We start from the raw sequence: 12,020 nt of genomic DNA on the forward strand, positions 1-12,020 counted from the left end.
ATTTTGCATAAGTCTCAATAATGTTGAGATCTACCTCATATCCCATTTCAGTCACCCATACAGTCCTAGGGAGTACAACTTCCATCCATGTCTCATCCTTCTTGATGACAAAATAGATTTCTTTGTCATATTTGTCCACTACACTCTGCGGTAGTCTTTCTCTGGTTTTCATTTTAGCTTGAAAAGCTTTAAAGTACTCAGTTATGTTGTTGTCCTTTGCAGTTCCCATGCTGATAAAAGATTCCTGTAATTGTTTTCCTACCGGTATGTCATATCTAAAGTATTTTAGTCCTGTAATTTCCTTAGTGAAATACAACATTAAGCATACTAAAAGATTACCAAAGCAAAATGTCCCTTTCTTATCTCCTTTAATCTTTTTCAAATTATCTATGAGTTCATCTTTCAGCCATTCATGCACATCTATCATTGCATTGTTGTTAACTATCTCATAAGCACTATTAATGCAAAAATTGGAAATTGAATTAAGCATGTTTGCATGTGTAGTCTTGTAACCTAGCACCATACATATGAATCTCACATTGATGTCTTTGATATCATTCACTCTTAATGATCTACTATCATATGTTGTTCTAGTTAGGGTCATTACTTGGTTGTTAGGAACTTTCTTTGTTTTGTCAGGTCTACTGTTGGTTCAGGGTAAACCAATTGCTGCCCTAATTGCTTGTCAGGTTATTTTGCAGATAGAGTCCAACCATATAAATTCTCCATGTGCTCTACTTAGGACAATTCTCACTACTTCTTCCAAAAATTGGGGAATGTTCAGTATTTCCACAAAACCTAGAGTTTCTAAAATCTTGTGCTCAGGTTTAACCATGCCATGTTCATCATAAGTTACATTGGTAAACATTTTCATCAAATCTTCAGAACCTAGTTCTTCTATATTGTAATGTATATACATCCTAGGGTCTTCAACATAAGCTGCACCTTTAGGAATTTTTGAAAATTCTCCTATGGAATCATCTTTCTTAGCTACTTCGAGAATTATTTTAAACATGATCCTAGGGTGTTTTACATTTTCCACAATAGTAGGGTTCACAATAAACTCAGGAGCAGAAGAAGAAGCCATTGAAAAACACCTTTAGCTGCCTTAAAGTATTCTAAATGCTTGAAAAATATCACTCCACACATTCGCCTTGAATGCCTTTTCTCTTTTTCGCGCTCTCTGCTAATTTGAATGCATGGTGAATCAAAAATGAGGGAAATCCAATGATTTATAATGACTTTTCTCTTACCAACTGCATTAAATGCTCATCGATTAAGTGAAAACTTAACACATCTATCGGTAAAGAAGAAATCTATCTTCTCACCATCGACTGAGGGTAATCTGCATGATATTCAATTTGCTGCAATACCCCCAAAGGGTTACTTCTCAGTTGGATGAAGATTTTGCTGCTGGTGGAGTGTTACTCTGTTCTACTAGTATAGAGATAGTCTCATCAACATTCTAATCTCTCTTCCTAATCCATTGTTTTGAAAATTATTGCTTTACCTCATCTACCTTTTCTTTGCCTTTCAAACTGGATCCTTTATTATTTGTCGGTGAAGTCTTGCTTCTACAAAATTTTGCAATATGTCCAATTTTGTTACAAGCATAACAAGTCACATTATTCCTCTAAATAGCTTTTCCATATTCTATGTCGGTTCGTGTTCTTCATTGATTAGATAAGTGTCCATATCTTCCACAAACATAACATTTCACATTCATTCTGCAGTTTTCTAAATTATGACCAACTTTGTTGCATTTGGAACATTGACCGTTGGGTGCATTAATATTCTGATTGTTTCTAAATCTACATTGATTTGCTTTATGATCATATTTATTGCAATTTAAACATTTCCCATTAAACTTGTAAGCATTAGGTTGTCTTACCAGTTTGTTCTGATCTAGATTATTTGCAGTACTAGAAGTTTCTCCCACTTCAAATCCAAGTCCATTTTTATCTCCATTAGGTTTCTGAATTTTCAGCATGTTATCAAGTTCCTCTGAACTTTTCTTGAATTTCTCTTTGTGTTGATTTGTAGTAGCCAACTCATTTTCCAGAATTCCCTTTTGTCTCATAAGCTTAGTTTTATCATGTTGCATGTGAATCAGATCTATCTTCAACATATCATTTTCATGACTAAGTCTTAGATTTTCATTTCCAACATCATCGAGTCTCCTAGTCAAGTCATCTTCATGTTTCTTTCTATCTTCAATGTCTTTACAAAACCTCATAGTCATATCTTACATTTCATTCTTCATAGTACTATTTTCTTGTCTCAACTTGTTTGCATGTTCTCTAAGACTTTCTTTTTCATCATCCTCCTTATGCATCTGCATATGAAGTTCTTTTTTTTATCTTTGCAATGACCAAGTTATTTGAAGTGCCAGAAGAAATTCTTGAGCCGTTTTAAGTTCTTCCTCCAATCTAATGTTCTTCACTTTTTCAGCATCATAATCTATAAGAGCTCCTTCCAATTGTTTCCCTAAGTTCTCCATCTGTACTGGTGTCAGAATCTTCCTCAAGCTGTTACAATTTTGAAAATAGAGGACCAGGCTCTAATACTAATTGTTATTATCAATGATAGTCCCAAAGACACTGAGAGGGGGAGCTGAATCAGTGTCTAAGCAGTTAGCAGAAGATTTAACCTTATTAAGAACTTTGCATCCCAAACAGTGTACCGATAAATAAGAATTAATACAGTAAACAGGAACAATAGAGACAACATAGAAAGCACACCATAACACAAGATATTTAATGATGAAACTCAGTGTGGGAAAAAACTCAGTGGGATTTGTGACCCACAATATTCACTCATTGGCCAATGAATAAATATTACTTACAATGAGGGGCCTACACATGCAGGAACGCTAGCAGCCTAGAGCTCACTGCTTAATCACAAAACATAAGTCTCACTGACTTACAAAATGGATTATCAAAATCCAATTCAATGTACTGCTTTAGATCAGCATCAACTATGCCAGGTTCAGTATCAGTTTAAGCTCAGTCCATTACCAAAACCTTCCTTGTCAACTATATCACCTTATACAAAAATATCAACTATCATGTATCATCCTTTCTCATATACTACATACTCACATATGAAATGACCTATAAGATCTCATAGATATATATGAGTCTTTTACAATATGCCATGTCGGTTTTTACAAAAGATAAAACAATAAACAAAAGTTTATTCCATGTTGGCTTGAGTGTCAGTATCCATTATTGCCGTTGCTAGTGAAGTGTCTGTCGGTGAATGTAGAAGTCTATTACCAGTGCAAGTAACTGCCGGTGGGTTGACAAATGATTGCCAATTGGTTGCCATCAATGACAACATCAACTATTCTCATAAGAGTGTAGAATGCCAGCAAATAATAGATTACATTAAAATTGGCTAGATATCACAAATGTATAAACATTAAAACAAGTTGTCGATGCCAGATCCAAGATATTTCAGCCTCCAATACCAATAACCTTTTCTATACCATGTCAGACTGTATTGTCGGTGACTAAATAAATCTTTCTGAACTATTGGTGTTGGTGCCAGTGTATAATCTGTGAAGTGCCTATCGGTACACCATATGAAGCCAGTACACAAAATCATGTTGCCATCAATGACTACATAGTGAAACCAACCAATAGAGTGTCAATTGCCAATAAGGGCTTCTTAGCTTCATCAATAGGCACATCAATCAACATCTTTGCATAAGAATCAAGGATAAGTGCATCAACTTCATAGCCCATTTCCTCAATCCAGATCTTTTGGGGCTTAAACGCTTTCATGAGTGTTTCATATTTATTCACCATGAAGCATATGTCAGTTGAGTATTTCTCAATAATATGCTTAGGAACCCTTTCCCTAGATTTCATAGACTTCTAAAATCCCTTAAAATATCCCCATACTTTGTCATCTCTTTGAATACCTAATTTAGCAATTGACTGTTTCAATTGTCTCCCTACCAAGACGTGAAATGCCCATTGCCTTTTCCCAAAACCAGGGGTGTCATTCATGAAAAATAACATTAAGCAGACAATTAAGTTGCCATACCAAAAAGTTCTTTTCTTTTCACCTTTAATGTTTCCTAGGTTTATTAATAATTCATCTAACATCCAACCACATAGATCCAATTTCTTATTTTCTCTCATCATCTTATAAGCTACAAAAATGCAAGAGATAGAAACAAAATTTTGTTGATTTGACTGAGTTACCTTATAACCGATGATCATGCTACCGAATCTTATGTCTGTGTCGGTAATAGTTCTTATTCTCATAGATCTCCTGTCAGATGTTGCGTCAGTGATTTTGTTGACATAATAATTAGAGACCTTCTTATCTGGACATTGCCCAACCTGTGGTAAACCAGTGATTGCCCTGATGGCTTCCTTGGTGATCTTGTAAGGTCTATCAAGCTAGATAAACTATCCATGTACTCTTCTGAAAACATACCTAATGATTTCATCTTTGAATTCTAGAATGTCGAGAATGTCGATAAATCCTAAGTCTTCAATGTGCTTGTATGTAGGTTTAAACTTTCCAGAATCTCCCAGAAGCTCTCTCATGTACATGCCCTTTATATCAAATGTCCCCAAATCCTCAATGTGATAGTGTATGTATGCCCTAACATCTTTGACATTAACAACTCCCTCTGGAACACGGGAAAATGCTCAAACCAAATCTTCTAGGGTAGCCACATGTGGATACTGCTTGAAAATTGGCTTGGGATGGTCCTTGACCTCTACAACAGTCAAGTTTTAAACAAAGATAGGAATAGATGATGATTCTGCTTCCATGATTAAGGATAAGTACCCGATGATCGCTTCGGATGAAACCCTAACAAACTCTTTCAGTCGCCGATGAAATCGCTCAAGAAGATATTGGATCACACTGAATATCCTTTGATCGCTCTTAATCACATTGAATCGCTTATGAATGCAAGGTGCTAAAAAGGTAAGTAAATTTGACCTTATACCCTCTAAGAAAAACCCTAATCTTTCATTGACATTAATGACTTACGGTGAAAGATACCAGATCTCAAACAAAACATATCCATGTTGTATAAGCATCTCCAATGTCTGGAACATCTTATAGAACCTCTTCCTAGGGCATATGTAGCATCTTCATGAATTTTTCCTTCCCCTAAGGCATCTGCCTCAGTTGCCGGGTGAGCTACCTACCAGTGCAGAAGCAGTATCCTCTACCGGATAAGTAAGCAATGCATTCCCATCCGCTGATTGTTCTTCAGTCTTCCTGACCCATCTCTGGGTATGATCTTGCCAGCTTTCATTAACCTTCTCTTTCCCTTTCTCATTTGATCCTCCTTTACCAACTAGTGGATTTCTACTTCTACAAAACTTAGCAATATGTACAACCTCATTACATGCATAACATGTAAGATTGTTCTTTTAAATTGCTTTGCTAAAAATGGTGTAATTGCTTGACCTGCACTGATTAGTCATATGTCCAAATTTTTCACATGCATAGCATTTAACATTCATTCTGCAATCTTTTGTCTTATGACCATACTTAGTGCATTTAGAACATTGATCAAGAGTAGAATCAAGGTTCTGATTTTCTCTATTTCTACATTGCCTAGCCATGTGACCAAATTTATTGCAAACACAACATCTACCATTAAATTTATAAGCATTAAACTTCCTTACTAGTGCCTTATGGCTTTGATCTTCATTAGCAGTACTAGAACTTTGTTCTTTCTCAAATCCAAGCCCATTGGAATCTCCAATCTGCCTTTGTCTCTTCAATAACTCATCTAGCTATGTTGAACTAATATTGAATTTTTCTTTATACTCACTTGCAAAAGTTAGATATTCTCTCAGAATTTTCATTTGCCTCTCAATCTCTTGTTCATTACTCTGGGATTGTACTAAATCAATTCTTAACATATCGTTCTCATGAACCAACCTACCACATTCTTCAAATTTGTTCTTCGGGGATACAACAAGATTTTTTGCCTTCTTTTTCTGGTCCTCAATCTTCTTAGGCATTCTAATAGTTATAGCTTGCATTTTATTTCTCATAACCATGTTCTCTTGACTCAATTTCTGACATTATTCCTTAAGTGCATCTTTCACTTCATCATTGGTGCAGGAGCACCTAGTTGAGTAAAACTCTCCTTTTTGAGTATTTGATACTTTTATGTTTGTAATGACTTTTTTTAAGTTTATAATGTTGTTTTAGGTTGTTATGTGTCTTATCTAGTGGTTTTGATCTCATTTTGGGCTCAAGAGGTCAAGTTTTGCCTTTCAGGCTTTGAGTTGACAACTTTGGCAAAAATGTGCAAAATTGCCTAGAAGGTCTCCAAATGCTTTCCAAAGCATTGAAACATGTTTACTAAATTTTTTAAGCATGTATTAGGTGTTTAGATAAGTTGATGAGGTTAGGTTGTCAAAAATATCTTTTGGAGCAAGAAATGTTGTCATTTGGGCTTGGAAAAGTTGTCAAAGTTGTCATTTTTGGATTTTTCTAAGACAATGCAGTTGTGGAAGCCTCATGTCCATACAGGGCTCGATAAATAATTGGAAATACTATAAAAAGGCCTCCCTTTTCCTTGAGAAAGTTTGGTTATTGTATTAACAAGAGAATCTCAATAGAAATCATATTTTCTCACTGTTTTTCCCTTCCTTGGAGTAACAGTCCGTACTGTAGCACTTTGTCCATGTTGTACCTTATAGGAAGTGTTCCTATTGATTAATTAATTCTCCACAAGTGATCATTGCACTAGTTTTTCTTTTGCAAGTTGGTGTAATAAAATTTCTTCCATTCTGTGTGCTCACTGCCCTGTCAAGGGTTTGGGGTTGGAAAATGCCACAACTTGACTAATCCAGGCCTAGGATCCCACCAAAATGGATTGGGTCTGTCATGCTCTATGAAGTGTACTTGTATCTACAACCATAATGCACTCAATAAATCATTATAAGAATGGTTAGAATATTTAAATCAAAGAAAGACAAAACCATAGCTAATTGACTTATTGCCTCCTAGTAAATGCGAGTATGAAAAATGCTCTCAGATCTTATTATGCATATTCTAGTGACTTGACTACACCTAGATGGAGGATTTGAAAGATGAAAATGCATGATATTAGCAATAATATCATGATTAAGCTACATGAATGATTGATCTATCATGATTAAGCTAAGATTTAAGCTAAAATTGAGCATGATAACATTGCTAAAACTGATAAACTAGAAGCTAGATTCCTATTATAACAGTGCATAAGATGAGAATGAGATGGGATATGAAATTGAGACATGAATTTGGGACCCTTTGTGCTCCAAAATGAGGTCTATTTATAGGATTTTCCAAGGCTAGGGGTGATGTGGCAAGAATCAACAGTCAAGATTGATCTGAAGATATCAATGGTTAAATTGGAGGAGGATGGCAAAGGGGGTTGGATTAAAGGGAACATTTGTCATCTCTATGGTGACAAGTGTCAAGAGGCTTCTAGAAGAGGTTAGATGAAAGGGAACACTTAGTGACAAGTGTCACAAGGTTCTAGAAGATGTTGGATGAAAGGGGACATGGTGGTAGGTAGAATGGGTTAGGTTTAGGAATGGTTAGGTTTAGGAGTGGTAGAAGTTAGAAGAATTTGAATTTAAAAATTCAAATAATAGGAAAAGGATAATTAATTTCAACAACTCATGAATTTGATTTGTTTTAATTAATTAGGATTTAGAAGAAATGAATTTGGATAGAGGGAATTAATTAATTTGAATTAATTAATTAAAGGGGTGAAATGAAATGAACCTATTAAGTAAATCCTTAGATTTATTAATAAGTAGATGAAAGGGGAAAATTTAATCAAATTGCCTAGTGAATTCAATTAAATTGGGAAGGGAGATTAATTAAATAATTGCTTATTCAATTAATTATCTTGAGACCATTTTTAGGTGTATATATTTTGCCCCTCTTTGAAGCAAGGTGTGATGACACATTGATTCAAAGAATAATCTCATTGTGATGATGATATTAATTTGATAGGATGCCCCAGCTCTTGATTGCTAAATTCCAGTATGATGATGCCCCCTCAAGAGATCAATTGAGATAATTGATCTTTGGAGTTTTTGTGAGATTGATATCCCGATAGATTTGATTTAATTTTTGCAACTATGGTTTGATGAAAATGCAAGTTCTTCGATTAGCTTGATTTCTTAGATGGGTAAGATTGAAAAATCTTGATTGCTTAGATTCAGTCTAGTTTCATGAAGGATTCATCTTGTATAAGACAATGATGATCAAAGCATTTGGTTTTAGGAAGGATTCATCCTGTATAAGACATGATCAAAACGTCTGGTTTTAGGAATGATACATCCTATATAAGACATGAATCAAAATCAGATCATCTAGTTTCAGGAAGGATTCATCTTGTATAAGATGTGATTTAGAATGTCTGGTTTCAGGAAGGATACATCTTGTATAAGACATGAATCAGAATCAGATCGTCTGGTTTCAGGAAGGATTCATCCTGTATAAGATGTGATTCAAAATTGATTAGGTTTGATTGATTGATTTGATTTGATAAGGTTGATTGATAAAGAATTGACATTTTGTTGATATCAAGTTGCAGAAATATTTGGATATGTTGATTGTTGGTTCTGTTGAGAGAGATAGCATAAGATTTAGCTAGGTCAATAATATCATGAGAGAGATAAGTCATCATTATGATTGCGTATACACCTATGATGATACTTTGATGATTCCTGTGATACATTTAACCTTGGATAAAAGGAGCTAGTAGGATCCCATGCAAGAATGAAATGCAAGCTAAAATGAAAATGAAAATGCAATGGAATGACCGGACCAGTCACTAGATTATTTTGCGTTTTGTCATCATTGAGCTTTTGAAATGTGTGAAATGAGTGCAAACATCGATGGTATAATTAAACCATGACCTAAGCATTAATTTCCTAAATTTTGATATAGCAAGTTAACACAAGAATTGAGGTATAATTGAACCGAGATGAACTGAGTGTTGTTTGTGTAAAATGGGTAGTATGAATCATTTTAATATGCAAATTAGAAATGTCTTCAATGATACTTCGATGATCATGTCCTGAGACAAATTTCCACATATTAGTGATTAATTTTCAGACAACAAACAAGAAAAATATCATGTTTCTTCCTTGTTCCTCTAGTCAAAGACATCCTGGAGGCACTCAGAAATCATGATAGTGAAAAGCAATATAGAAAAGTTGAACAATCATGTTAAAATCATTATCCAAAAAGATATTATCCACTGAAAGTGTGTGTTGTGCTTAGATTGACTTCGTGATAGACTGATAGTTGATAGTTTGATCTTGTGTTCAATGTTGGATGTGTCTCAGTTTTCTCTTGATAAGAGTTGTCTAACTATTGTTCTATTTGTTTGATTAAGCTCAAAATTGGTCAAGAGTTTTGCCCCCAACTAGGTGTAGGAATTTTCCCTAAGCCTAGAAACAAAGTCATTATGATATATCCAGTGATCCAAACCATGGTAAGAATCCACCTAGGATGTCTGCGTATGTATAAAGGCTTATGATGCATATGGATAGCGCTGATGGAAGAATGAATGAATGCAAGCGGAACGAATGCATGAACTAATAGATGGAAGAGCTAGCTGATAGATAGCGCTTGTTTGCCAGGTTTTCACCATCTATTTTTATTGCACTTTTTCTGATATTTGATTTTTTTTTTTTCTTTTTCTGCTTTTTCAATGTTTTCGATTTTTTCTGATTTTTCACTATTTTTTATTTTTTCTGATATTTTACTGTTTTTTATTATTTCTGATTTTTCAGACATAGAACTTCTTCAAGTGCATGCTATTGATAGGTTCTTTGAGCTGATCTCCATCCTATGTTGATAGCTGATATGCTCTTGACCCAAATACTGTTGTGACCACAAACGGACCTAACCAGTTTGGTTCAAACTTTCCTTTCTTTTCTCGATCTTCCTAGTTGCATAGATTTTCCTTTAGCACTAGTTCTCCAACTTGAAAGATTCATGGTTTAACCTTATGATTATAGCTTTGGAATATTCTTTGTTGATATACCTTTAGATGATCAAATGCATTTTGTCTTCGTTCATGGATTAGTTCTAACTCTTGTAGTCTAGATACTCTTTATTCTTCATATGGGATGAGACCTTTTAGTGATACACATAGAGAGGGTATCTCTACTTCGATTGGCAATATGGCTTTCAATCCATATACAAGAGAGAAAGGTGTGGCACCTATCGGTGTGCAAATACTGGTTCGGTAGGCCCATAGAGCAGGGTTTAGTTTGATATGCCAATCTTTCACGACATCGTTCACTGGCTTTTTGAGGATTTTCAGTATAGTTTTGTTAGATTCTTCTGCCTACCCATTTCCCTGCGGATAATATGGTCTAGAGAATCTATGCTAGATTTTGAACTTCTCACATAGCTCTTGTATATCTTGATTCTTGAATGGTTGCCCATTATCATTGATAATGGTCATTGGTATTCCATAGCGACAGATGATGTAATTCAAGATAAATGCAGCAATTTGTTTTCCTGTGATATTGATGAGAGGTACTGCCTCAATCCATTTTGTGAAATATTTAGTAGCTACAAGAATTAATATGTGTCCATTAGATGAGGAAGGATTTATCTTTCCTACCAGATCAAGTCCCCATTGACAAAAAGGCCAAGATATTGCTAAAGCATCTAGTTCTTGTGTTGGTGCATGGATCAAATTCCCATGGATTTGAAATTGTTTGCATGTTCTTGCTATCTTAAAAGAATCTCATTCCATAATCGGCCAATAATAGCCCAAGCATATGATTTTTTTTGAAAGGGTAAGACCACTTGAATGAGTGCCACAAATGTAGTTATGGACTTCATGTAAGGCCTTCTTAGATTCTTCTTGTTCGAGACATTATAAAAGAGTACCGTCTAGACCTTGTTTATATAGGGTATCTATGACAAGAGTAAAATGAGATGATTGGCGAATAAAGTTTCTCTTTTGGTTCTTTGATAAGTCAGGAGGTAGGATATTATCTTTCAAGTATGTGTAAGTTTGGCCATAGTGGGAGGAATCGTGTCCAATAAGTTGATAGATGGTTTGGGAATCAGGATAATTATAGGCAGGATGAAACAACTCGTCAACTAGGAATTCATAACGTTGTTGATTTTCCCATGTCTACAACAAAGAAGCAAGTGTAGCCATGGCATCTGCTACTTTGTTATCATTTCTTGGAATCTGTTCAAAAGTTGTTTCTACAAAGTATTTCTTGATATCATCCACTATCTTTTTGTAAGGCATGAATTTGTCATCTTTGGTTTGATAGTCATCAATGATTTGATTAATGACAAGCTAAGAGTCTCCAAAGACTTGAAGTTGTTTAATATTCCATTCTACAGTCATTTTGATACATGTTACCAATGCTTCATACTTTGCTATATTGTTTGTGCACGGAAAGCTTAATTTGTATCCTTTCAGGATTGTATGCCCTTGTGGTGTGATGAAAAGAATTCCTGCTCCTGATACATGTTGTGTATATGACCCATCAAAGTATAGTTGCCATGCTTTTGTTGTAACTGTTAAGATATATCAGCATTAGGAAATTCAATCTGTAGAGGATGATTATCTTGAAGTGGTGTCTCTGCTAGTTGATCTGAGATGACTTGTCCCTTGATAGATTTTCTATCAACATATTTGATATCAAACTCGCTTAGAATCATGATCCATTTTGCTAGTCATCTTGTCAATGTGTCTTTGCTGAGCAAATACTTCAGAGGATCGATTTTAGCTATCAACTTGATGGAGTGAGATAGTAGATAGTGTCGTAGTTTTTGAGAAGCCAAAACTACTGCCAAGCATGCTTTTTCTGTTGATGAATAGTTAATCTCATATCCCACTAGTGTTCTACTGATGTAGTAGATGGCTCGTTCTTTTCCTTCCTTATCCTCTTGTGCAAGCAAAACTCCCAATGATGCTTCGGTAGTTGATACATAGAGTAATAATGGTTTTCCTAGAATTGGTGACATTAGAACAGGTG

Source organism: Cryptomeria japonica, chromosome 8 (assembly GCF_030272615.1).
Source record: "Cryptomeria japonica chromosome 8, Sugi_1.0, whole genome shotgun sequence".
Taxonomy (NCBI): domain Eukaryota; kingdom Viridiplantae; phylum Streptophyta; class Pinopsida; order Cupressales; family Cupressaceae; genus Cryptomeria; species Cryptomeria japonica.